Below are 26,967 nucleotides of genomic sequence, written 5' to 3' on the forward strand. Positions count from 1 at the left end.
GACAGAGACAGAGAGGCAGAGACAGAGACAGAGACAAAGAGAGAGAGAGAGAAGAGAGAGAGAAGGATGGAGGAAGGAGAGAGGGGGGAGAGAGAGAGAGACAGAGAGACAGAGAGAGAGAGAGAGACAGAAGAGAGAGAGGGAGAGAGACACAGAGAGACAGAGACAGAGAGGCAGAGAGAGAGACAAAGAGAGAAGAGAGAGAGATGAATGGAGGAAGGGAGAGAGGGGGGAGAGAGAAAGAGAGAGAGAGAGAGAGAGAGACAGAGACAGAGAGAGAGAAACAGAGAGGAAAGAGTCAGATAGAGAGACAGAGAGACAGAGAGAGAGACAGAGACAGAGAGACAGGGACAGAGACAGAGAGAGACAGAGACAGAGAGGAGAGAGCAAGATAGAGAGACAGAGAGAGACAGAGACAGAGAGAGACAGAGGCACACAGAAAGAGACAGAGAGAGCGAGATAGAGAGACAGAGAGAGACAGAGAGAGAGACAGAGACACACACAGAGAGAGGAGAGAGCGAGATAGAGAGAGAGAGACAGAGAGAGAGACAGAGACAGAGACAGACAGAGAAAGAGACAGAGAGACAGAGGAGAGAGAGAGAGGGAGAGAGACACAGAGAGACAGAGAGAAAAACAGAGAAACAGAGAGAGAGGGATCAAGGTATACTTGAAGGATGTTTTAAAGAAAGAATTGGAATGGCCAGGTTTTGGCAGCAGATTGGATATGAGGAAATGGGTAAGAGAGAGAGTCAGGATTGTAAGCCTGGGTGATTAGGAGAATGGTGAGGCTCTCTGTAGTACCAAGGAAGTTAGGAAGAAGGAACAGTTTAAGAGGTTTAATTTTGGCGAGGTAATTGGGGTTAGCACTAGTGAGTGTTAAGTATATGAGGTCTAATTATATATTTTACACATATTATAGTACACATAATTAGATTAGTTTTGTACATGTTGATTTGGGACACCCAGTTCGAGATGACCAATGGGAAGGAAGGAAACAAACATTTATTAAGTGACTACTGTATACTGATGATTACATTATACCAATTGCTTTATTAAGCAATAAGGATACCATCAAAAGCAAAAAACAAGACAGTCCCTGGCTTTAATGGCCTTACATTCTAATGGGAGAATATGATGGGAGGAGGGGAGAAAATAACCAGAAGCCAGGAATAATAGGGCCAAGTAGTTGAAAATGAAAGCCTGGACATTCAGAAAGAGAGATTAGGGCTAGATAAGGAGAAGTAAGAATAATCTGCAAAATCCAGAGAAAGAACTATGGACACTGAATGTGGATCAAAACATAGTATTTTCACCTTTTTTTTTGTTGTTGTTTGATCTCTTGTCTTTTTTTCTTTCTCATATTTTTTCCCTTTTATCTATTTTTTCTTTTGCAGCATGACAAATATAAAAATATGTTTAGAAGAATTGCACATGTTTAACTTATATGGGATTGCTTGCTATCAGGGGCAGGGAAGGGGAGGAGAGAGGGAGGAAAGGTTGGAACACAAGGTTTTACAAAGATGAATGTTGAAAACTATCTTTGCATTTACTTAGAAAAACAAAGTCCCATATTTAAAAAAAAAAAGAGTAAAAAAGAATTATCTGCATAGAGATGATCATTGAATCAAGCTGAAGAAATCATCAAGAAAACTAGTCTAGAGCTGGGTTTCTTAAACTTTTTCCACTTGTGACTTATTTTTGCCAGAAAAATTTTCACTTGATCCCAGGTATATAGATTTTCAAATCAAACATTTACTGATAATAAATCATAAAGAAATTTATTTTAAAACAACTCTTTGGTATACATATAATTTTACTATTTATTAAAGACCAAAGCAAATTTGCATAATGAGATGGATGTGCTTGTTTATTTTAACATAAAAAATAAATCTTGGCAGAATATTTGATACCTTTTACTGTTGTCATATTTTTCACAATCCCCGCATTCAATTACTCGACCCTATATGAGGTTGTGACCTCCAGTTTAACTTGCTTTGGTCTAGAGGGAAAAAGAAGATGGACCAGGACAGATCCCTACAGTATGTGTAAAATATATGCAAAGTAGATACAAGATAAAGTTAGAAGAGAAGCAGGTAGCCTGGACACTGAGCCTTATCCCTACTTCCAACAGAAATGATGATTCTAGACTGGGCTTGTGATTTCATCCGTAGAGAAAGCTCTCTCCATACCTGTCTGTATCCTCTCTCCTGGGGAGCCATAGATCATAAATGGACTGGCTTGATTTCAGCAAAATTATCTTTCTGAGAGTTCAAATCCAGCCTCAGACATTTGCTAGTTTTGTGACTCTGGGAAAATCCCTTAACCTTGTTCGCCTCAATGAATACAGAGAGGACTGGCGAGACTTACATGAACTGATGCTAAGTGAAATGAGCAGAACCAGGAGATCATTATACACTTCGACAACGATATTGTATGAGGACATATTTTGATGGAAGTGGATTTCTTTGACAAAGAGACCTGAGTTTCAATTGATAAATGACGGACAAAAGCAGCTACACCCAAAGCTACACTGGGAAACGAATGTGAACTATCTGCATTTTTGTTTTTCTTCCCGGGTTATTTTTACCTTCTGAATCCAATTCTCCCTGTGCAACAAGAGAACTGTTCGGTTCTGCAAACATATATTGTATCTAGGATATACTGCAACATATCCAACATATATAGGACTGCTTGCCATCTAGGGGAGGGGGTGGAGGGAGGGAGGGGAAAAAAATCGGAACAGAAACGAGTGCAAGGGATAATGTTGTAAAAAAAATTACCCTGGCATGGGTTCTATCAATATAAAGTAATTATTAAATAAAAATTAAAAAAAAAAAAGAAAGCCATGTGTGTGAGAACTAAGTATGGATCACAACAGCATTTTCACTCTTTTTTTGTTGTTTGCTTGCATTTTGTTTACTTTCTCATTTTTCCCTTTTTGACATGATTTTTCTCGCTCCGCACAATAATAATAGAACTCTGTATAGAAGCATTGCATATGTTTAATATATATTGGATTATTTGCCATCCAGGAGAGGGAGTGGGGGGAAGGGTGAGAAGTTTTGTAACACAAGGTTTTATGAAGATCAATGTTGAAAAATTATCCATGCATATGTTTTGAAAATAATAAAAAACAAAACAAAACAAAACAAAACAAAAACCTTGTTTGCCTCAGTTTCCTCATTTGTAAAATAAGTTGGAGAAGGAAATGGCAGATCATTCCGATAGAATTTACTGTAAATGGAGTCACAAAGAGTTAGATGTGACTGAAAATGACTGAAGAACAACCACAAACTCTCATACAGAGAATGCTGTCTTAGGTACTGAGTTAGTCAATGTATGACAGGATGGATCTGAACCCAGAACTTCCTCCTTCTGAGATCAGCTCTCTATGCACTCCCCAATTTGGTTTCTAAGGTCTCCTTCATCATCAACATCACAGCTCTCATTTTACAGCAGGTACTGTACTGAGCACTGTACTAAGGCAAAAATAAAATCCCCGTCCTCAGGGTGCTTGAAGTTTAATGGGGAAGATACCCATGAGATATATAGACAGAGTAAGCTGGAGATAATGAACAGAGGGAAGATGTTAGCATTTAGGCAACAGAAAGGAAGGAATTAAATTTACCTTCTCTTGATATGAATGATGTGATTTTATAATAAATCACTATTTTAGTCTAACTCCTTTGTTTTACCTTCCTTTACTTCAGATCACGTGCAAGGACAGCCACTAAGACAGAGTCTTCCTTGTCTCAGACCCCTGACAGACCAAGAGATCAGGTAGTCTCTGTTTCCCCCCTCGCTCCTAAATACAACAAACTGCTCCCAAAACGAGTGGCTGACTGGTAATGAAGCTAATATGACCTTGTGTTTCCTCCCTACAAAAAGCACGCGTGAAAAATGGTTCATGTTTGGAAGCCCTCAGCCCATAGAGACACTGTCTTTGTGCCAACTGATGCTTCTCCCTGCCTTGGCTAGTAACCATGGATGTAATAAAAATCCTTTTTATTATTCTTCATTCTTTCAGTAGTCTCTTTGTGATCTAATTTAGGGTCTTCTTAGCAAAGGTACTGCAATGGTTTGTCATTTCCTTCTTCGGCTCATTTTACAGATAAGGAAACTGAGGCAAACTTGGTAAGTGACTTGCTTAGGGTCACACAGCTAGTGAGTGTCTGAGGCCAAATTTAAAGCCTGATCTTTCTGTCTTCAGATGAAGCACTTGGTCTGCTGCACTACCTAGCTGTCCATTATATGTATATATATGTATATATCTGACATATTCTAAATTGTAATGTGGTAGGTTCTCTTTCTGTAACAAGCACCATATGAATGTTAGTTATTATTATTCATTTCCACCCCTCTCAAGTTTTCTCCTGGCCAAACACCCCTAATTCCCTGAAGAAGGCCTGTTTTAAGTTGATGATTCTCTGAAAGCTACGTCCTAGAGAGATTGAGCGATTGATACGGCTAACTAGGAAGTGTCAGAGCCACAACTGGAACCTGGGTCTTTTGACTCACTGTTTTTAACCACACCTTCCTTTTATGTCAACCCAGAACTGAATTTTGGGGCATCTGGGCTTATAGGTCAGGTCCTAACGGTGCATTTCTGGCTCTGATGCCTTTTCTACCCTCTGTCCAGATGTAGGCTGGGCCGGAGGCGGGGGACTGCCATGGGAAGGCTGGAATGGGAGGTGGGGTTGGGAAAAATGTTGAAAATCTGAGGCCCAGGGAAGGGAGGGAGAAAGGGAGTGAGCTGGAGAGACGCCGAGGGGAAATCGATCCGATCTGGGCCATTACTTTGATTGAACTAGAGAAGGCTGCCTTTAAATCATATAACTAGAATCAGGCCATAGAATTTTTATCCCCCACAACCCCCCTTCTCCCAAGGGAGGGGGGCTCCTTAGGCTTGGGGACAAAGGCCCTTTGAGTCTCCCTGAGCCTGCAGAGCTCTGTTTCAGAGATGGCAAAGACCCAAGGGGCCTGCTCTGGGCTACACTGGCTGGTGGTTGGACTGGCTAGAAGCTGAAGCATGGATCCCTCCAAGTTCCTTCCAGACACAGAAGATTAGCATCCTATTTCTCCTCTTCACAGGACCCCATGCAGAGAATTTTTCAAAGGTAACCCAAGGGTCCCTAAGTAGGAAAGAACAGAATTTCCCTTTCCCTCACCCTCCAAATCCCATTTCCCTCAGCTGGCCAAAAGTCCAGGAACTCTTTCACATGAAGAAAACCCGAGACTGGGTCCTTTGGACCCACTCACTGAGATCCAAGTTGTAACAGGCATGGAAACGGGCTTTGCAAGAGCAGGGAGTAAAGGGATCTTAGAAGCCATCTAGGGTCTGTATACCCAAAGAGATATTTTTTTAAAAGAAGTAAAGGAAAAGGACAGATATATATAAAATATGTATAGCAACTCTTCTCTGAAGGAAAGAATTGGAAATTGATGATATGTTCATCAATTGGGGAATGACTGAATAAATTGTGGTATATGATTATGATGGAATACTATTGTTCCATAAGAAATGCTCTCAGAAAAACCTATCAAGACTTCCATGAGCTGATGCAAAGGGAGAGGAAAGAAGGGAGAGAATCTGGAACTCAAAGTTTGGTGGTGGGGGGGTTGGAACTCAAAGTTTTAAAAACAAATATTTAAAATGGTTTTTATATGTAACTGACTGAGGAAAAATAAAATACTAAATAAATTAAAAATAAGTAAAAAAAAAAAAGAAGCCATCTAGGGCAGAGCTTTCATTTTATCCAACTTGGAAATTCAGGCTCAAAATACATGCTCAAGGACATACAGGCTGAGCCCTGATTCCTGGGTCTTCTGACTCCAAATTCAGTTCTCCTTCCAGTGTATCATGTGGATATGAAGGAGATGGAGGTCCTTTCCTTCTTTTCCATAGGTAAGGGTCACAAGAGTTCTGATAGCTCAGGCCAGAGACTCAGGATCAAGGAATGGATGCTACAAAGAATCTAAGTTAGGTTCATTGTCAGCAAACCTTTTTCATAACAGGGGGGAGGGGTGTCCAATAGTGGAATGTGTTGACTCAGGATTTGGGGTTTTGGAGTCTTCTAGCTGCAGCTCCTTGGGATGTCCAGGTTTTTTTTTTTCTAACTTGGGTTGATTATCTGAGCCAGAAGGAGGTGAATATGAGAGAGAGACAGAGACACAGAGAGAGAGACAGAGAGAGAGACAGACAGAGAGAGAGAGAGAGAGAGACAGAGACAGAGAGAGAGAGAGAGAGAGAGAGAGAAAGAGAGAGAGAGAGAGAGAGAGAGAGAAAGGAACAGGAGGAGGAGGAAGGAGAGAGAGGAAAGAGAAAGAGTGTGGTGGGGAGGAGACCCCAGGGGGAGGAGAGAAGGGCAGAGAGATGTGCCCAAAAACACTTTCCTTACCCATCCAGGGATTTTCCAAAAGCAGAGCTAAGTGTAAAAAATTTAGCTTCTCCATCTACCAGTGATAAAGGCTCGGCCAAACAAGACATAAATTATTGTGCATTGTAATGAAAAATTAATGGTGCCCTTGGCTGCCTCTGTGTTTCCCCAGAAAGGCTGGAAGAACGGCCTAGGGGTGTCTGGGAGTAAGGAATGAGAGGACAGATGGATGGGAGGGGTCTTTTCTGCTCTTTCTCTAAGTCAGCCTCATTGGGGAGGACTGTGTGTGTATGAGAAATCTACAAAGAAGCAAAACTTGAACCCAAGACTTTTAATCTATTGTTTTTTCCACCTTGCGTCCTCTACTCTCCTTTTTCCTTTGAAGGGCATTCACCCCAAAGTCAGAACTGCTGCAATGAGTCAATATTATGCTGGAACAGGACTTGCAGTCTCCCATCTCCACACCTTTGCACCTGCTGTTCTTCCCACCTGGGATGCTACACCACCTTTTAATTTTCCTGATTCAGCTCAAATCTCATCTATTCTAGTAGGTCTTTCCTAGTTTTTCCTGTTCCTGTCAGAGGGCCTTCCATCTACTCTGTGCACGTCTTATGCCTACAGAGTTATCAGTTATCTTCTCTATTAGAATGTTAGTTCCCTGAGGACAGAGACTTTCATTTTGCTCTTGTTTATACATTCAGTGTTTAGCTCTGGCCCTGTACGTAGTACTTAAATAAAGACAGGCTTATTGACTTAAGGGAGACCAAGTGGACCAAGCACTGGGTCTGGAGGGGAAGCCCCGAGTCTCTTTTGTGATTTCAGACTTTCACTAGCTGTGTGACTCTGGGCAAGTCACTTAACCCTCTTTACCTTAATCCATTGGAGAAGGAAACAGTAAAACACTGCACCAACTAGCTGCCCCTGGCTGTATTTGTTAATGATTATTAATTATGAATTATCAATCATTTAGGGTCGATGATTATTGTTCCTCAATATTGGCCATTGTCTATTGGATCCCTGGCCACTCATCAGCACTTGCCAGAGGTAAGAACCTGACAATTATGATCTCATTTGATCCTCATAATAACTATGGGAGGAGGAATAATAATATTCCCATTTTAGACTTGAAGAAATTGAGGTAAACATGGGTTAAATAACTTTCCCAAAGTCAGACAATTTTAAGTGTGTCTGAGGCTGGATCTGAACTCAACTTTTCTTGACTCTGGCCTCAGCATTCAAGCCCCTGAACCACCATGTTTCTTTTACATATATTTTGAGAGTTTTAAAAGAAATCCCCAGGACAGCTAGGTGGTGCAGTGGATAGAGCACCAGCCCTGAAGTCAGGAGGACCTGAGTTCAGATGTGACCTCAGACACTTAACACTTCTAGCTGTGTGATCCTGGGCAAGTCACTTAACTCCAATTGCCTCAGCAAAAAAAAAAAAAAAGAAAAGAAAAAAAAATCCAAATTTAGCAAGTGGGAACAAAACTACTCCACTTGTATCCTCTTCTGTATCTTTTCTGAGCACTTTTCAAGAATCCTTTATTGATCTCTGTCTCTACCCACTAATCCATCCCATCTTCAGTAAAATCCTTCTCTTATAACAAATACACATAGTCCTTCAAAACAGATTAATGTGTTAACCATGACAAAGAATGCATGTCTCATCCTGGATTTCTAGTTCATTACCTCTCTGTCAAGAGGTGATCCCACCCACTCATTCCTCAACTCCTTATAATCTGGCTTCTGACCTTACCACTCAACTGAAGCTGCTCTCTCAAAGGTCAGCGGGGATCTCTTAGCTACTAAAGCCAGCAGCCTTTTTTTTCAGGTCTCTTCTGGCTTGATCTCTTGGCTCAATCTTGCCTCTTGAACAGTTTTTTTGGTCGTGATTTTGTGACACTGTTTTCTCTGACTTTCCCCATTTCTTCTTCCATTCCTTTATTGATTACTCATTGAAAGTGTATTCCAAAGCTGTGTGGAAGCCTTTCTTTCTCTCAATGGGTGATCGCCTTGATCCCCATGGACTTAATTAATTATCATGTCTCCCTCAAATCTAAACACCCACACTAAATTCTCTCTTGAATCCCAGACTGACGTCTCCAACTGCTTGCTGGATATCGCCGCTTGGATGGAACCATCAAAAATTCAAACTCGGTACATCCAAAGCAAAAGATAGTATCTTTTCTGTGAAACTTGCCCTTCTCCAAATCTGTTTTCACTAGGGGCAACAACATCCTTCCAGGTTAGTCCTCTTGGAATTATCTTTAATTTTTCTCTCTTCCTCACTTACTTCCAATTAATCACCAAGTTTCACTGTCCCAATCATGTCATGTTTATCTCTAGTGCTCAGCGTAGTTCCTGACAGCACACTAAGCAAATATTACTTGTTGATTAATTGATCGACTAGATCACATCCCCCCCTCTTCTCTAAGGAATTTTGCAAGGAAGATCAGGGGAGCACTCATGTCTTTTGGGGATCCATAGTGTTCTTGAAACACGTCTGAGTCAGAGTCTCCAACTAGCCTCAGCCTCCTCTAGACCAAAAATAAATCACTAATGAGTAGCCACTGATCCAATAGATAATGACCAATATTAAGGAACAATAACCATCAACTAGTAATAAATGACTGATAATCCATAACCAATAACCATTAATAAATACAACCAAAGGGACAGCTAGGTGGCACAGTGGATAGAATGCTGGAATTGGAGTCAGGAAGACTCAAATGTGGTCTTACAGATTTCTCAGCTGGAAGACCTTGGGCAGGTCACATTTAAGCCTGTTTGTCTTAATTTCCTCATTTGTCTAAAGAGTCAGAGAAGGAAATGGGAAACTACTTTTGTATCTCTGTCAAGAACACTCCAAGTGGGGACATGAAGAGTCAAACAACAACAACAACAAATATAATCAATGACTGATCATAAATTATCAATAAACTACATAGTAAATACTAGTAAGTTGGGATTTGAACTCAGTTCTCCTGTTTCCAGTCAAGTTTCCAGCATGCCATGCTAGTCATGAGATACCATGGCTAATAGGCAACCATCAAATAATTAATACTTTAAGTCATTACTAAAACTCAGAAATTTATAATTAGTTGGACCAATAATTAACTATCAATTAGCACTGATGTTAATAGTTATAATAATTATAAGTAAGGTGGCATTTATGTTGCATTTTAAGATTCACAAAGCATTTTACAAATATTATCTCAACAAATTTAGGAGGTAGGTATTATTTTCCAAATTAATTTCCCATTTACATAATGCTTTAACATTTAATTACCTTGAAAAAGGTAGAAAAGGATCTAGATCTCTGAATTGATTTAATAAAAATGTTATTAATGTTAGGATATTCCTAAATGAGAAAACATCCTCTACCAGTGCAGGTTGGCCCCTTCTCCATAACTTAAGAGTTATAGAGAGTTGTCTAGTACACCGAGAAGGCAAATGACTTGTCCAGGATGACATAGCAGCATGTGTCATCTGGGTTTTAATACACTATGCCATACTACCTCTCACTGAGTTAGCTATTTCACTTGGTACTAATCCCATTTCACAGAAGAGTTCAACTGAGTTTCTGAGAAATTCAATGACTTGCTCATAGTCCCATAGCTTATAAGCACATGATTTGGGATTTGAACTCAGATGTCTTGAGCCCATGTTCAGTCATATTTCCATCATGCCTTGCTAATAATGAGGCGTCATGGCTAATGGGCAACCATTGATCAGTAATAGTGAATGACAACTTGCCAATGAGTGGCTAATAACTAAGAATCAATTTCTCATAGCCAATAACAAACAATCAATAATCAATACTTTGAGTCAATACAAAAACCCAGAAATGAATAACTGTTAGCCAGTGCTCAAAAACCTGGGCTTCACTTCTTGTAGAGGCGAGGAACTGGAAAATTGAGTGGATGCCTCTCCGTTGTAGAATGGCCGAATAAATTATGGCACATGAATATAATGGAATATTATTATTCTATAAGAAATGAGCAGACTGATTTCAGAAAAGCCTGGAAAGATTGACATGAACTGATGGTAAGTGAAGGGAGCAGAACCAAGGGAACAAGGGTACAAAGTAACAAGATTATGTGATGATCAATTGTGATGGACTTGGCTCTTTTCAGCCATGAGGTAAGTCAAGGCAATTCCAATACACTTGTGATGGAGGGAACCATCTGCATCCAGAGAGAGAACTATGGAGACTAAAAGAGGGTCAGAGCATCGGATTTTCACCTTTTTTTTTTTTTTTTTGGTTGTTAATTTTTTTCCCTTTCTCATGTTTTTTCCCCTTTTGATCTGATGTGTGTGTGTGTGATGAATATGGAAATATATTTAGAAGAATTAACCTATATTGGATTGCTTGCTGTCTTGGGGAGGAGGGAGAGGGAAAGAGGGAGAAATATTTGGAACACAGATGAATGTTGAAAACTATCTTTCCATGTATTTGGAAAAATAAAATACTATTAAAATAAAAAAAACAACAACTCTGGGCTTCAGAGTAAACAGCCCTCATTTTGTCCATAACATTCACCCTATTTTTGAACCAAGAGTAATTCTCAGATCCTTATTGCCAAGGATTAGATTTTTCTGGTTTAGAAATACAGATTCTGTGAGATAGTCCCCGATAGGGCCATTCAAACTTGCCTGAGGCTACACATAGAGCCCTAATCTTGGTACTAAGCTCTAAGTAGGGAAAACATTCTTTGGGGCAAATACCACCCAGGCTGGCTTGAGTTGGAGCCAGGAGCAGGTCTCCTTTCCTTGTAACCTTTTGCTCAAATATTTATTTAAGCCATAAATACTGCTTTCCCACTTCCCTTATGAGAGGGTAGTGTTCCTCAGTTCTAAAAGTAGCTTCCATCTGTATAAAAGAAACTTCTCTGTTGACCATTGCATTCTAGGAGGTTCAGGATATTCCTAGGGTCAGGGAAACAATTCAATTTCTTTTTCCCAGCTGAGGCCATTGAAGTTAAGTGACTTGCTCAGGGTCACACAGCTAGGAAGTGTTAAGGATCTGAGGCCAGATTTGAACTCAGGTCCTTCTGACTTCAGGGCTGATGGTCTCTCCACTGAGCCACCTAGCTGCTCTGAAATAATTCAATTTAGCACCAACTACTTGGGGCCATATGTAGAGACCAGTGGCTGATGGAGCTGGACTTGGAGTCTGGAACATCTGAGTTCACATCTTGCCTCTGACACTTCCTAGCTATGTGATATTGAATAAATCACACCACAGTTCTCAGCCTCAGTTTCCTCATCTGTAAAATGGGGATAATAACAGCACCTCTCTCTCTCCCAGAGTTATTGTGAGGAAGAAGTGAAGCAAAATACTTTCCTTATTCATCATGCTGCAAAAACACACACACACACACACACACACACACCACAAATCAGATCAAAAGAAAAAAAAAACAAGAGAAAGGGAGAAAAATTAACAAAAAAATAAACAAAAAAGTTAATAAATGTGTAATACAAAAAGGCCCCATCACTTTGCTTGATGGATGTGACATTTCCCTGTGGAGGATGCTAGGGATCTTGCTTCCAAGAGAATTATGATCTTTAAGGGAAGATGGCTTGGAGAGGCTGTGCATCACGCATGAACAGTCTGAAAACTGGTTTCAGTCGGCTAACCATGTGGTTTCCAGTTGGCTGCTGAGCTGCACCTGCTGGCATTTTGAAAAGGCCTGAGTAAGCTTTGGCCTGGGTGGCCGGCTTCGCTCGGTGACTCTGGCCCTCAGCGACTTGTGGGAGACTATGGCAAGGGGAAGGTCCTTGGGGCCGTTTCCGGCCATGACAGCCCATGGCACGCTCCACCCAGCAAAGAAACAGGCCTTGAGTTTTGGCCTTGAGCTTGTTTTTCTATTCTGGGTGAAGGGAGTGGGGTCTCTGACCTTGGGGGTTTCAAAGGTTCAGAGAACCGGGCCATAGGAAACCGGATTCAGAATCCCAGGCTGGGACAACACAGAATGGATGCCCTGAAGAAGAAGAAGCAATCTTTGGGAGCGGCCTGTGGGACTCCAGCCAGTGGAAGGACTTGGCCAATAGTCAGGTCTCATCAATATGTGAACTTGGGGGAGCCAGTGTCATGTAGGAAATGGGCTAAATTATGAGCCCAGTCTCCCCTTCCATCCCTAGTGATTTGGGGACATTATGTACCCAGTGCATGGAGGGAAATGTTTGCATGTTTGTTCTTGCTCTATTTTTGAAGTAAATATCCCTTTGTAAAAACAAATTTGTGTTAATAGTAAAAACCAAAAACAAACCAGGAGCTTGAGTCATGACACAGAAAGAGAGATGGGGGAGGGGGAGAAAGAAGAGAAAGAGAGAGAGAGAGAGAGAGAGAGAGAGAGAGAGAGAGAGAGAGAGAGAGAGTAATAATAGTACCTCCCTTCTGGGGGCTGTTATGTACACCAAGTGAGATATTTGTAAAGTGCTTTGCACAGTGCAGACACTTAATATATCCTTATTCTCTTCCCTTTTAAAGTACTAGATTCATTCTTCTTCATCATCTTAATTATCTTCATCTTCATCATCATTATCATCCTTATTTTCTCCTTTCTCTTCCTCCTCCTCCTCTTGTTCTTTTCTTCCTTCTCCTCCTCTTCTTCCTTCTCTTCCTCCTCCTCCTCTTCCTCCTCCTCCTACTATTCCTCCTCCTCCTCTTTCTTCTTCTTCTTCTTCTTCTTCTTCTTCTTCTTCTTCTTCTTCTTCTTCTTCTTCTTCTTCTTCTTCTCTCTCCCCTCTCCTTCCCTCCCTCCTTCTCCCCCTCTCTCTTTCCTCATGTCTGTCATTCTCTTGACCCTCAGGGGTCAATGACTCAGGATAAGTGGTTAGAGAAAGAAATTCTTTGAAAGGAGTTGAGGAAAACAGGCTCAGCAGGAAGAAGGGGGGACTCTGAGCCCTCTTATTCCAGCTCAGAGACTGTGGACTCTAACTGGAGGCTGGCCAAGTTCCAGGGGGTCTCAGTGGGAGTGGGAAAAGACTGAGGGAGGGGCAAGGAGCCTCACCCAGGCAGTAGAATGCTGCACCCTCAGGAGTGGCCGGACCCCTTGGAGGACTGAAGCAGGGGCCCAGGGCCCTTGTGGGCTGACCTCATGCTCAGAGGCTGGGGCAGGGGGAGGGGCAACTTTGGTTTGGGAGTGCAGTCTCTCAGCTCTTGCATCTTCTGGGCAACTTAGTTCCCTTATTCTGAAACTAGTTTCCTCTTCTACCAATTAGGGCGAACACTTTCTTCACAGCTTTCCTCATGGGGCTCCTGGGAAGAAACACCAAAACGCTACAGAAATGTAGCAGAGGATTGTAACCATTTAGCAACATCAATACAACTTTCGCAGGGCCGGACTCCGGGGGCCCCCACTGGGAGTTCTTCCTCAGCTGGAGGGATGGATATGGGAAGAGCTCCACAGCCAAGTCCAGGAGAAGAGTCTGCTTCTTTATGGTGCAGGAAGGGAGGGAGCTCTCTGGATAGGAACAGTCAAGTATTCCAAGTACAGAAATTAATACAACCTTGTCTGCCTTGTAGAAGCGCTAGGTGGGGCAGGGGACCTGGAGTCAGGAAGAGCTGAGTTCAAATTCAGCCTTAGAGAAGAGAGGGAGAAAAAGGGGAGGGGGGTTAGGAGGAGAGGGGGAGGAAGGAAGAGAGCCAGAGACAGAAACAGAGACAGAGACAAAGAAACAGAGACAGAGAGAAATAGAGACAGAGACACAGAAGAGAGGAAGGGGAGGGGAACTATTCCCAGAAAGTTACTGAATTGTACATGTGCTTTGAGCTTCTATTAGACTTACATCCAAAAGAAATAAAAGGAAATATGTACAACAATATTCTAGCAGCTCTTTTCTTGGTAACCTCAAATTGGAAACTAAGGGGCTGTTTTCCTACTGGGAAATGGCTAAACCAATTGGGGCATATAAATGTAATGGGATATTATTATGCTGTAAGAATGATGAAATGGACAATTTCCGAGGAAATTGGGAAGACCCTTATGAACTGATGCAGTTGATGTAAAGTGAGCAGAACTAAGTGAACAATCTATACAATGACAACATTATAGAGAAAATCAACTTTGAAAGACTTTGCAACTCTGATCAACACAATGACAAGTCGTGAGTACAAAAAGAATGAAAATGAAAAAATGCTATTCATTTCCTGACAGAAGTGAAGGCACAGCATTTTCAGGCAGAGCCAATGTAGCTATTTTTTTCCAGTTTGATTAACTTTATTTTTTTTTTTTAATAGAGAGTAGTAGGAGGGAGAGATCAATTTTTGAAATGTTTGTTAATTGAAATAATCAACTTTATTTGAGAAGAAACTAGTTCTGATCTATTTAACAGTTTTAAAGAAGAAAAAACCAGCATTTAGCCGAAAGCAAGAATAATTCCTTCAAGAAAGATGCCGGCCTTGTTGCAATTTCCCTGACATAACATTGCATCTCTCAACTCTGCATTGTTACTGACTGTATTTTACTGAACTGCAATGTTCTCCTTCCTCATCTCTGACTTCTGGCTTCCTTTCAGCTGAAGTCTTAGCTTCTTTAAGAAGCCTTTCCCAGTCCTTAATCTTAGTGCCTTTCTTCTCAGATGATTTCCAATTTAGTCTTTTTATTTCTTTTGTACATAGTTTTTTGCACCTGATCTTTCCCATTAAGTAGTAAACTCCCTGGGTATAGAGATTTTTTTTTCTTCTGGTTTTCTTTCTTATTTTTTAAAAATATGTTTTAATTTTGTTAAAAATTTCCAATTACATGTAAATATTTTTAATGTTCATTAAAATTTTTTTAAGTTCCAAATTCTCTCCCTCCTTCCTGTCCTTCTCCCACTTAGTGAAACTGCAGACAATATAATATTGATTCTACACATAGAGTTGTGCAAAACATATTTCCATATTAGGCAAGTGGGGCAAGGATTGTCTTTTGCCTTTCTCTATATCCCCAGAGCTTACTTAGTATAGTGTCTGGCACACCGTAGGCATTTAATAATTGACTAAGTGATTCATTCATTCCTTCTAATCCTTTCATTGTACAGTTAAGGAAACTGAAACCTAGCTAGGTTAAGTAACTTATCCATAAAATAAAATATGAAAAAAAATAAATAAAATATCAGGACTGGAATATGAACTCAGATAGGGCCTAGTTCAGGATCAGTTGTTTCCCACAGACGCAGAGATGGGATCCCCTTTTTTCTTCCCCTCTTTTCTCTTTGTGGTTTGTTGTTTAGTCATTTTTCAATTGTATCGATTTTTTTGGGATTTTCTTGGCAAAGATAGTGGAGTGATTTGCCATTTCCTTTTCCAGATCATTTTACAAATGAGAAAACTGAGGCACAGAGGTTAAGTGATTTGTTTAGGATCACCCAGCTAGTGCCTGAGGTTTTATTTGAACCTGGGTCTTCCTGACTCCAGACCCCGTGTTCTATCCACTGCCCCTCCTAGCTGCCCTTTCTCCTTAGCCACTGAGTTATTTGTGGGGGTAGGGATTATGATGAGACACTTCAATCTGGTCCCTGGTGATGAGGCTGAGTCAGGGCCTCTGGGTTTGGGACACAGTCACCCACAGCCAAAAGAGCGAGTGATCACCTTCCCGGAAGACTGGAGAAGGAATGAGCTGGAGCTGGAAGGCAGCCATGTTCTTGGGGACATAAATTGGAAGTGGCAGAGGCTGCCTCCTTCTGATGGACATAGGTCATGGTGTCTGGTTCCTAGCTGCTGGCTGTCTCTTGCCACAAGGGATCAGGGTCACCAGTCTGGCCCTTGTCCACTTGCCTGCCTGCTCACCTGTCTCTTGAGGCCCTCTGCCTTCTGTGCTCTCCATTCTTGCCCTGCCAAGTGTCCTCCATGTCCCCCTGAACCTCCGCTTCTTCCTCCCCACAAAACCAAACAACAGGATCATAGGTGTAAAGCTGGAAGAGACTTTAGGGGCCATTGAGTCCAACACCACTGCCTTATAGACAATAAAACCGAGGCAGAGAGGATAAACCCTTTGGCCTCCATCTATTTCGGTTCAGATCCAGCCTCAAGTTCTCCACTGATCCATCTCTAAGACTGTAACTAGTAGAGGAAGGGAGGTGAGAATAAGACTGGGACATGTTGGGGGTTCTGAGAAGTGGGACAGTGGCCACAAGCTAGAGATGGGGAATGTGCCAGAGGCTCATCCAAAACTGAAAGGAAGCTCAGAGGTCTAGCCCATTTTACAGATAAGGAAACTGAGTCTCACAGGAGTTAACTGACTTTAAACCTTCCTTCCCCTTAAAGGTTGTGGTGAAGACAGAATGGTGACTTCTGTGAGCAGTCACGGATGCTAATATGATATACAAGCACGGAAGTATGTTCTGTTTCACATAGAGACAATTAATGGTTCTCCCAAATTTTTGAAAACTCAGCCTTCCTCAGGGTCTGAGGTGGCCCCTGCCTTCTTGCTCCCAGGCCCTGGCTTCCTCTCTCCTCCACCTGGCTTGGAATGGGAGCAGCAATGTCCTGCGAAAAAACCACCCGGAGAGAGAACACGGCACCTCTATCATTTACTTACTTAGCTAGCTCAGCTCAAGTCTCTTAGGGACAATTTCTCCCCAGATCTCCAGATTAAGCAGGATTCTAGGAAGGAAAGGCAGAAGCAGCCAGATGCTCCTGGGGAAAACAGCTGCAAGACCTAAGTCCTTTGGTTTTAACTTGGTCTTTCTCTAATTAGCCTCCCCACTGCTCCCCCCTTTCTCCACAACCTCCTCCATCTCTCCGTCTCTCCTCCATCTCTCTGTCTCTCCTCTCTCTCTTCTCCATCTCTCAGTCTCTCCATTATCTCTCCTATCTCTCTTCAATCTATTTATCTTCTCTCTTTTCTTTGTCTTTTTTATCTCTCCTGAGTTTGTCTCTCTATCTCTTCTCAGCCTTTCTGTCTCTTATCTTTCTGTTCATTTCCTGTCAGTGTTTTTTCTGTGTCTCTGCTTTCTCCTCTCTATCTCTCTTCCATTTCTGCTCTCTGTCTTTGGTCTGTCTTTCCTCCATCTCTCTATCTCTTCTCCATCCTTCTTTCTCTCAGTCTCTCCACTATCTCTCCTTTCTCTCTTCTCTTGTTTTCTTTAACCAAAATTAAAAAACTCTGTCTTTCTTCTATTTCTGTTCCATCTGTCCTCAGCCTCTCTGCCTCCCTTCGGCTTCTTGTTCCCAGCTCTATCCTTGGTATTGCTGGTCCCCAGCTTTCTCCTTTGCAGGTTTAGCTGGTGCTCGATGCCTGGGGCTCCCTTCCACTCACAGAAGATTCTCTTTTGCTGTTTGCTGGGCAATGATTCCTGAGGGGGCTTGCTCTTATTGCCTGAATAATGGTGATAATGATGGTCCCTCAAGTCATCACATAGGAAGAGAGGCAGGAAGAAGAAAGTAGGGGGAGGGAAGGAAATTTTGGCAGAGAGGGGAATGGAGAGGTAGAATAAAGGAAGAAAAGGCAGAGGGATGGTAGGGAAACAGGGAATGAGAAGGACAGAGGCAGGGAGGAGGAAGGACAGGCAGATGGAGGGGAGGGAAGAGAGAAAGGGAAGGCAGCAGAGGCAGAGGGAGGGAAAGAGAGACAGGAGGGATGGAGAGACAGAGGGAGGGAAGGAGAGATAGAAAATGAGAAGGATAAGGAATGGGAAGGAAAGAGAGGAAAGGAAGCAGAGGCAGAGAGAGATACAGTAGGAAAGGAGAGACAAGAGGGAAAAGGGTATGGAGACCTAAGGAGAGGAAGAAAGAAAGGAAGGGAGAGAGAGAAAGGAAGAAACAAGAAAATAAGCACAGAGCTCCTCATTACTGCAGAATAAAGACATATATCTCCTAACTTTGTATAAACACATAGATAGAGACTTCCTTTTCCTCTCCCCTCCCCAAGTCCTATATTCACTCAGTCAGTGACTGGAAAAGAGAGGAATAATCCCCTTTGGCTCACAGCTTCTAGCCTCAGTCTGTTTTTTGCTTCCTTTTCCCTCCTAGACAAAAAAAGAGAAATAGGGAGGACTAAAAGGTAGATTTCCTTTAGAAGATCCTTTTTTCCCCCAAGCTCAAGGCCCTTTCCCCAATTCTCTCTCTCTCTCTCTCCCTCCCTCTCCCCCCGCTCTCTTCTCCCTCCTTCCCTCCCTCCCTGCTCTCTCCTTTCTCTGTGAATGGGTGTGTAAAATGCTAGGGACAGATTCTTCATTTCTGCACACCCACTTCCCACTCATAGGGCACACCAAAGAACACTTTTTGTGAACCTGAATTTTCATTCCAGGCTCATGTTTGACCAGAAACTGGTCTCACAGATCATCTAAAGGGATCCTTGATCTGGGGGTTCATAAACTTTTTTCCTCTGAAGTAATAAAGCTTAAGTGACTTGCTCAGGATCACACAACTAATAAGTGTATGAAGCTAGATTCGAACTCAGATCCTCCAGACACCAGAGCTGGTATTCTTTCCACTGTGCCATCTGGCTACTCCCCATGAACTTTTTTTTTTTCCTGAGCAACTAGGATTAAGTGACTTGCCCAGGGTCACACAGCCAGGAAGTGTTAAGTGTCTGAGCATGAACTTGTTTTTAAGAAATATTTTGATTGTTTATTTTCAATATAACTGGCTAACTTTGTAGCCCTCTCTATTGTATTTCATGCACTTAAAAGCACTGTTGTGGGCAGGGTTCCATGACTTCACCAGATGGCCAGAAGGTTCAGGACAGAAAAAGGGCACCCACCAGGACTTGCCCCCCCCCATGCTCACTCACAGGGATCTCCCGAAGGAAGGGGGTCCCCCAGACCAGTTTGTCCCCAGTCCTCCCACAAGATTTCTGATCTCCAGCCGGCCCTTTAGCGAGTCAATGTTCAAACCTTACCCACCCCAGTTCAGTCTCGTGGCCTTATTAACCGCTTGGCTCAATGAGGGCAGGCTTCCCTAAGGAATTAACCCCAGCTCTTCCCTCTCTACCCCCACTTTCTTTTTTCTCCTGGGCTGGAAGGATTTCTGCAAGGGCATTTTATCCAGTCCCCAGCCTGAAATCAGAGCTTCAAAAAATCCCCTTTCCCCACAGGTCCCCTAAGATTGGGCCTTAACCCTATTTTTCTGGGTTTTCTGGGCGCTGACTGGGGGAAGGGCAAGAGAAAGGAGTCTCCTGGGTGAAAGGCTTCCCGGCTGGGGACTCTCAGGGAGGACCGGCAGGTGCAGCGGCTGTTCTCACGACAACCACCAGAGGTCGCCCTTGACCCACTGATGGAACCGGAGTCCTCTGCAGCTCGGGATCCACCTGTCCTGTGCTAGATTTCGGTCCCAGGGTTCTCCCCCCACGGCTGGTACGACAGGCCAGGAGAATTCCCTCCTCCCGCTCCAAGGCTCTTCTGACCTGACTACTGGTGTGCCCCTAAGCCCCAGCCCCTTCTTACTCGGGGGGCACCCTCTTCCCATGATCACCCAGCTCTCTGTATCCCACTTTCTGATGAATGGGCGATAACAAATGCTGCCATAAAGTGATCTCCTCTCTCTTATATTCTCTCCACCTGACTCTCAGCAGCTCCCAAAGGGGACTGACCAACTAACTCACACTAAGGTGTGAGTGACCAACAGCTCTGGCTTGTGAAGTGGTGGGCAGGACCCAGAGCAGGGGCTCTTAAAACTTTTTCATGTCCTGGCTCCCTTTGGCCGTGTGATGAAGCCCATGGACCCCTTTACAGAATCATGTTTTTAAATGTATAAAATAAAATAAAATACCAAACATTACAAAGTCAAGAACAATAAAGTGCATTTTCCTTCCATCCATTTTCATGGATCTCATGGAAATTTATCCACAGATTCACTGGGAAGGGAATTGGAATAAACATTTATTAAGTGCCTACTGGATTCAAGGCACTAATGCTAATCTCTTTAAAATTTTGCCTCATTTAATTCTTGGGCATGTTTAAGTAAGTACTTCTAGTCTACAGTCACGAAGGCTAGAGTTCAAATCCCACCTCTGACACTTAGTAGAATGTGACAACTGTGTCACTTCACTTTAGTTTCCTCATTTGTAGGATGGGGATGATGACACTGCCTATAGTTTGTGGTGTTGTGCAAATCTAACCAGTTCTGTATTCAGAGGACTGCAAATCCCGTCTTTCCACCCCCTCCCCCTCTTTCTTTGCTGGTCCTTCCACAAGCCAAGATTAAGATAGAAATATGAACTTAAAAAACCACCTGTATGATTTGAAGGAAATCACTTAACCACCAGCCCTCAGTTTCCTCTCCTGTAAAAAGAGGGAGATGGAGCAGATAGAGCTAGAAGATCCCTTCCAGTTCTAGGCTCAGAGGATTTTGTGATAGGATTCTTGTCTGCCTCCCAGGGTTATCAGAGGGATCAATTGTTGTCCTTCTCTCAGGGTGATTCCATTTTAAGAGCCCAGCAGTGCTTGTTCCAGAGAACAAAGGACTCTGGGAGAAATTTGCAAATTAATGGGAAAGATATATATATATATTTTGATGGAGGTGGAGAAAAATCCTTCCCAAGGTTCTTAACATTGTGGCAGAATTGCAGACCCCTGGGTGGATGGTCTATTGTGATGTGGGAATGATAATTATGGGAAAGGGTCAATGAGAAAGAGAGACTTCATCCAAATGCCTCAGCTTTAAAGAGCTGAAGACCAGGCAGGGAGACGTTGTCTGGTAGGAGATGGAGCTCAGAGGCACACAGAAACTTGCATCGGAGATTGGTAACTACAAATGTATTAAAGATGAAGAAAAATCAGCAAATGTCCCATTTATGACTTTGTGTTTGAAACCTCTTTCATGTGGGGAACTGAGCGTTAGTTAAAGTCTGCTGTTGATTAAAGGCAACCTGCTGGCCACTCTCTATCTAATTCTTCCACCGAGGCACACACTTTCATCCTGGGTGACTCCAAGGCATCTTGGGCTGAAAAATTCCCTTAATTGAAGAATATAGTTGGATCCAAGGAGGGGGTTGCAGGGAGAGTGCCAAAGAGAGGGCATGGGCAAGGAGAGGAAGAGCATGTAGTTAGAGCTGGGAGGTCAGGATTTGAAACCTGGGTGATCATGGGCAACCGCCTCCCTTCATCTCTTGGGTTCCTCCATAAAATGGAGGGACCTGATCTAGAGAAGTGTTCTTAACCACTTTTTATCACGGCCTCTCATTTGGCAGTCTGATAAAACCTTCACTCCTTTTTGGAATAAGGTTTTTAGATGCATGAAGTAAAATAGGATTACAAAGGAAGCCAGTCAGCGGGAAATAAAGATATAACTGTTTTCCCAAGTTCATGGATCTCCTAAATCTATCCGCCTCTCCTCTCAGGGATCCTGGCACCTAAGGTTAAGAAGAGGTTTCTTACATTCCAAGCAAGATCTTTAAGCTCTTGGGAATTGTTCATTTTAAAGGCCAGTGTGGTTGAGGAGAAGGAACCCATTGATTAGACTATGAGCCCTGGGAGGGAAGAGATTGGATCTTAGTTAACATCTATATGTACCCCCAGGATTTGTACTGTAGTACAAATACTACCTATAGTAAGGGCTTAATAAATGTTAAGAGTGTAAGGATCCCAGTTGCAAGAGTCCTCAGAAGCCACCTCATCTCACTGTTTCATTTTACAGATAAAGGAACTGAAGCTAAAGAACACGTCTAAAGTCACAGGGAAAACTGACTAAAGAGCTAAGATCTGAACCCAGATCCTGTGACTAGACTCCATTTTATTTCCTCTGTAACACTCTCCCACCAGTCATTGTTGAACTGACTCCCTTTGGGAATGGATGCTCAGTGGCTGCCTGTGTTCTGTGAGCGGGGAGGTCTCAATGTCCTTGATCGGGCATCTCACTGGGAGCAGTTAATATTAATAACAGCAACAACTCCCATTTCACAAGGTACCTTATAACAACTCTGTTCATATACTGTTGGTTCCATTTTACGGATGAAGGAACCAAGGAAAAGAGAGCTTTTGATATTTAAGAATATCTCTCCTCCCTTTGCCCTTCCCAGGACCTGAATTTGTACCATAAGAAATGCAATCCCTTGCATTTTGGAGATTCCTCCATTCCCCCCAGAATATCCTACTGAAATGAAAATATCCCGAAAGAAAACAACACAAACTGATATAAAAAAACTGAAGTAAACAGCATCATAGCATTGGAGCTAGGAATAACCGCAGGGGTCATTTGGTTCAATCCTCTGATTTTACAGATGAGGAAACTAAGGCTCAGAGATGTTAGATCATTTGTCTGAGGTCACAGAAGTATTAGGAAGATGGGGAATTTGAACCAAATCTAGCCCTCTTCTCTAGGTGAACTTCAAATTGCTCCCTGCCCTCAGGGATATTCATTCCAAAGCATGAAGCAGTCTGCAGAAGGGGAAGGGAACAAAGGGTATAGGAATGGGATCCATAGGTAGAAAGGAAGATGATCCATAGTTAGAAAGGGAGAGAGAGGAGATTCAAGGGGAATGGATGGTTGGAGAGACTGCAGAAGGGATGGAGGAGGAGATGGAAGGAAGCATATGGACCTGAGATGCTGCCTGAGGTTTAAGGGAAATTGTCACAGATCAAGACAGATTTTACTCCAACTGAGGAAATACCCTGAGAATGATGTCAATGACTAGATATGCAGAGGGCTGCTGACCTCAGGGTGGCAGCGGGGTTCCTGGGAGAAGTGCAAAGGGCTCCACAAATGAGGGTGAGAAGGGGAAGCGAGGGGGCACTTCCTCCCAGTCTCTCCCGCTCCAGAGCTCAGGTCTTCTCTTGGACCCATGCCCTGAAGAACAGTAGGGGCTGAGCTCCGTCTGAGGGGGAAAGGAGAGGAGGGAATAAAGAAGAAATGATTCTAGCTTGGACAGCAGCCGGAGTGAACATGTCCACAAGATGCTAGGAACTGAGTCTAAGGGAAAGGAGGGCTTCAGATCCTGGACTTCTTGGATTCTACGGGCTGCTTGGACAGGATCAGTGGGAAGAATCTGGCTCCACTCATTGTTTCCTTTTCTCCTATCTATTCTAAACGTGTATGGGGGAGGCTTTAACATCTTGGACTCAGAAACACTCTCCTCATAGTAATCTGGCACAAACATACATACACACACATGCGTGCATGACTCAGTGTCCAGGAAAGCTGGGGGGAAGGGGAGGTCAGGGATGTCACGGGGAAGGATGGACCAGCACACACAGAGTGATCCGGGCAGGTGGAAAGGAGGTTGCCCCTGGGAAGGGGGTGCGCTCGGGACTGGCTTACAGCTCTGCCTCAGTCCTGCTGGACAGAACCTTGGCTGACCTGTATGTCTGGGTCACCCCCTCCTCTCACCAGCCCAGAGAAACTGGGGAGCCTCCGGAACCGTGCCCCCCGACCCGAAACAAAGGCGGCCCCAGGAAGCGGAACACAGCCGGCCAAGCACGCGGGAGACCCCACAGGAACCTCCATTAAGGAATGCAAATGTGGTCCCCAGGCAGCGGATGTGGGAGGGAACTGACACTTTTCTGCCATAGTGGGGGTGGGAGGAGGCAAGCCCGAATACCCAAAGAGAAAGGGATCTGGGTCCTGTGGGCTGAGGATGGGAAAGTGGGGTGAGGGGGTCACAACGGAAGAACACAAGCTTTGCCAGGACAATTGGCGAGCAGAAGGGCTTCAGAACCAGCCAGAACCCCCCGCAGGATGCAGCACAGCTCAAAAAGGATGCCTACAGGGTTGCCAACACATGGACCAGGGACTCACAGGAGATAATACAGCCGCTTGCCTACATATATTTGCGGGTACCTCAGCTGAACTGCCCCCCATTCCTTACCACTATCAGAATCAGCCTCTGCTCCTTCTATCTCCTTCAAATAAATGAACTGCCTTCAACTATCACCCCAAGCAGTTTTAGCTCCTCCCCATCTGTCTGCTAAAACTGGCCCTAGCATCTCCCCCCAAAACAGACAACCCCGACTGATGTGTCCATCCTCTCTCTCTGGGCTTCTCCAAACTGCACGGATCCTCATCTCCCCACCCTGAACCTGACCTTGTGCATACCCAGGCCTGTGAGTGGGGAAGAAAGGACTCCCTTTTCCCTAGCTCAGATCACTAACACAGGCCCCAGATAAGGCAACAGGGCAAGGATGCCCACTTAGCTTCTGCACAGATCCTGCTAGTGTAAAAATGAACGGAGGGCTTCAAAGGGTGGGCGTGTGGGAAGATGCTTTCAGAGAGCATAGGTCAGATTTGCATTTCAGGGGAGGGACTGTCCAAACAGATCTAGCAAGTGGGTGACAACATTCAAGGCAGATGGCACCACCACCAGGAAGCCCTCCCCTGACCCAAGCAGGACTGCTCTGAAAGCACAGAGATACTGGAGCCTCTGACATGTGTTGAGAGGGGGAAGATGGCGAGGAGGCCTGAAGTTTCACACCCAAACAGCCTGGGAGAAAACAAGCTAATCCAGGTCCAGGCTTTGCTCTGGGGACCACACATTGCAAGCTGCAGAATTTGACTTTTCTCTTGTCCTCTGACTCGGGTTAGTTTCCAGGGCGACAGCAGCAGCAACAGCAGCATCCCTCACAGGGTAGGAAAAGGGGAAAAAAATAGTCTGCACTGGAAACTCGCCTTCGGGTAGAAAGATGGAACCCAGAGGGCCGATGGGCTGATATTGAAGGCTTTCAGGAAAGACCTGGACCTGATCTCACTTCCTGGATCTGGATCCTCTGTATGACTGACTGCACAATAGCTCACTGACTCAATTTCTCCATTTATAAAATGGGTACACCTCTCTACTCTATCCCCTGCCACGGAGAATAAAATGTCTGTGGGTACTGGAGGCAGAGAGGAAGCCACCAGAGGGGCCTGAGCTGACAAGCAGGTTTCTTAAGTACTGGGCAGGCTTAGGGAGCTTTTGAGGGGCACCCTCCACATCATCAGGCTCCCGAGGAATTTACAGCTTCTGCTCAGCTGGCAGAAATCCTTCCAGGAAAAGCAGCAAAACACAATCCAAGCCAGAGTTACCCAGGGCTCCCAGCTTCTGAGAAATCCTCTAGGACCAGCTTGGGAAAGGAAGAAGATGCGCTGGGAAAGGGTAGGGAAGAAGGATGCTCCGGAGAAGAGGGAAGAATCGGACTCAAGAATGTCTCAGTGACAGGTCCAGATCCGGCGACAGCCAATTTTCCTGGGTGCCACACTCCCGGGAGACCTCCTCCTCGAAGCCCCAAGCACTCCAGCGGGCTGGGCACCTGCTTGCCTCTGCTTCCCGCCCATCGACACGAGCACACGGAGCCTGGCCCCAGGCCAGAAAGATGGGGCTTTTAAGCCTCCGATGCTGGGGATGGGGAGGGGCGCCCTCTGGGTCCTGGGCCACGACAGACCCGCAGCTGCACCAGCTCCCAAGGAGTGGAGGGGTCTTGGGACTTCGCCCTGGCCAGCGGTGCTCCCTCCCCATATACACATAGCGCTCCCTTTTCCCACCTGTCCATCGGCTAGCACGTTCGGCGGCCCCTCTGCGGGCAGCTGGCCCTCCTCCCCCCTGCCCGCCACCCATCTTTTCCCTGGGCTGCAGACAAACTTTTACCCGCGTGGCTCCGCGGGGCCGGGGGCGGCGGGGGGCCCGGCCTGCTCCTGCGCTTTGCCCGCGGGCTCGGAGAGCAGGGATCAGAGTCCGAGGCTCCGGGGAATGACTGTCCCGGCTGGCCGAGCGCCCCTTCCCTGCTGCCGCCCAGCCTCCCCTTCCCCCGCGGTCCCGCACTCACCACTCCCAGACTCAGATCCTCCGTGCGGGGCGCGGGCGCCGCGCTGCCCCCCCGGCCCTGCAGCCACAGCGCGAGCAGCAGCAGCGGTGGCCCCAGCCCCCGGGGAGCGCCCCGCACCATCGCGTCGCGCCCGCTCCGGCTCGGGCTCGGGCTGGGCTTCGGGCTCCCGGCCGCCGGACTCACATCGCCCCTGGGGCTCGCTGGCTCGGGTCCCAGCTCCGGGGGCTCTGCGGGCTCACATCCCCGGCAGCCCCGCGCCCGCCCCGCCAGCTCCCCGGGCGCCGGCGGCTCCGCTCCGGCTCAGCCCTTCCGCGCGGTCAGCGCCCAGCTCTGCGTGCGCCCCGGGCGCACCCGGCTCCTTCCCGGCTCTGGCTCCCGGCTCAGCCCCCCAGCGCGCTCCTGCCTCTCGGACCGCTGGTCCAGACGGCCCTCGCTCCGGGCTCCGTGGCTCCCTTCCCCCGGGCCAGAGAAACGGAACTAGTGCCTCCACCTCCGAGCCGCCTGCCGCGCGTCCCTCCAGCCCTGGACACTGGCAGCTCCACAGCCGCCGAAGCCTAGCAGTGACGGGGGCGGGGCCATGCTAATGAGTCTAGTCCAGAGGGGCGGAGCCTGAAGGCGAGGGGGTGGGGTCCTCCCGCTCCACCCCGAAGCCTTAAAGGGCCCGCGCGGGCGCTTCGGGAGATGCTGCGGGCTGCAGGCAGAGGGCTCTACTGGGGCCGGCGATCCCCGGCCCCCGGCTCTTCACGGCCTCAGCGGAGCTGCCCGGACAGTCCATCCGTTTGTGGCAGCCCCAGGAGCGAGTTTAAGCTGCTGGCGGTGTGTGTTCCCCAGTGAATCGGATAATCGCCCCTCCTGGTAGTTAGACTCGGGAGCTGCGCTGGAAGCTGGCCAGAGCCGGGTCCGCCGGGCTCCTCTCTCGCAG

At 45.3% G+C, this 26,967-nt stretch overlaps 1 protein-coding gene across 1 annotated transcript in view; it reads right to left on the reverse strand.

Annotated features, from left to right (window-relative positions):
* The window catches only part of MMP17 (matrix metallopeptidase 17), a 65,316-nt gene extending 39,178 nt beyond the window's left edge, over nucleotides 1–26,138 (reverse strand). The window contains exon 1 of the mRNA XM_051972591.1: nucleotides 26,046–26,138. The gene's annotated coding sequence lies outside the window, so the exon portion shown is untranslated. The remainder of the gene's footprint in view (nucleotides 1–26,045) is intronic.
* Nucleotides 26,139–26,967: the final 829 nt, after the last annotated feature.

The sequence above is a fragment of the Antechinus flavipes genome, chromosome 1 (assembly GCF_016432865.1).
Source record: "Antechinus flavipes isolate AdamAnt ecotype Samford, QLD, Australia chromosome 1, AdamAnt_v2, whole genome shotgun sequence".
NCBI classification, from domain to species: Eukaryota; Metazoa; Chordata; class Mammalia; order Dasyuromorphia; family Dasyuridae; genus Antechinus; species Antechinus flavipes.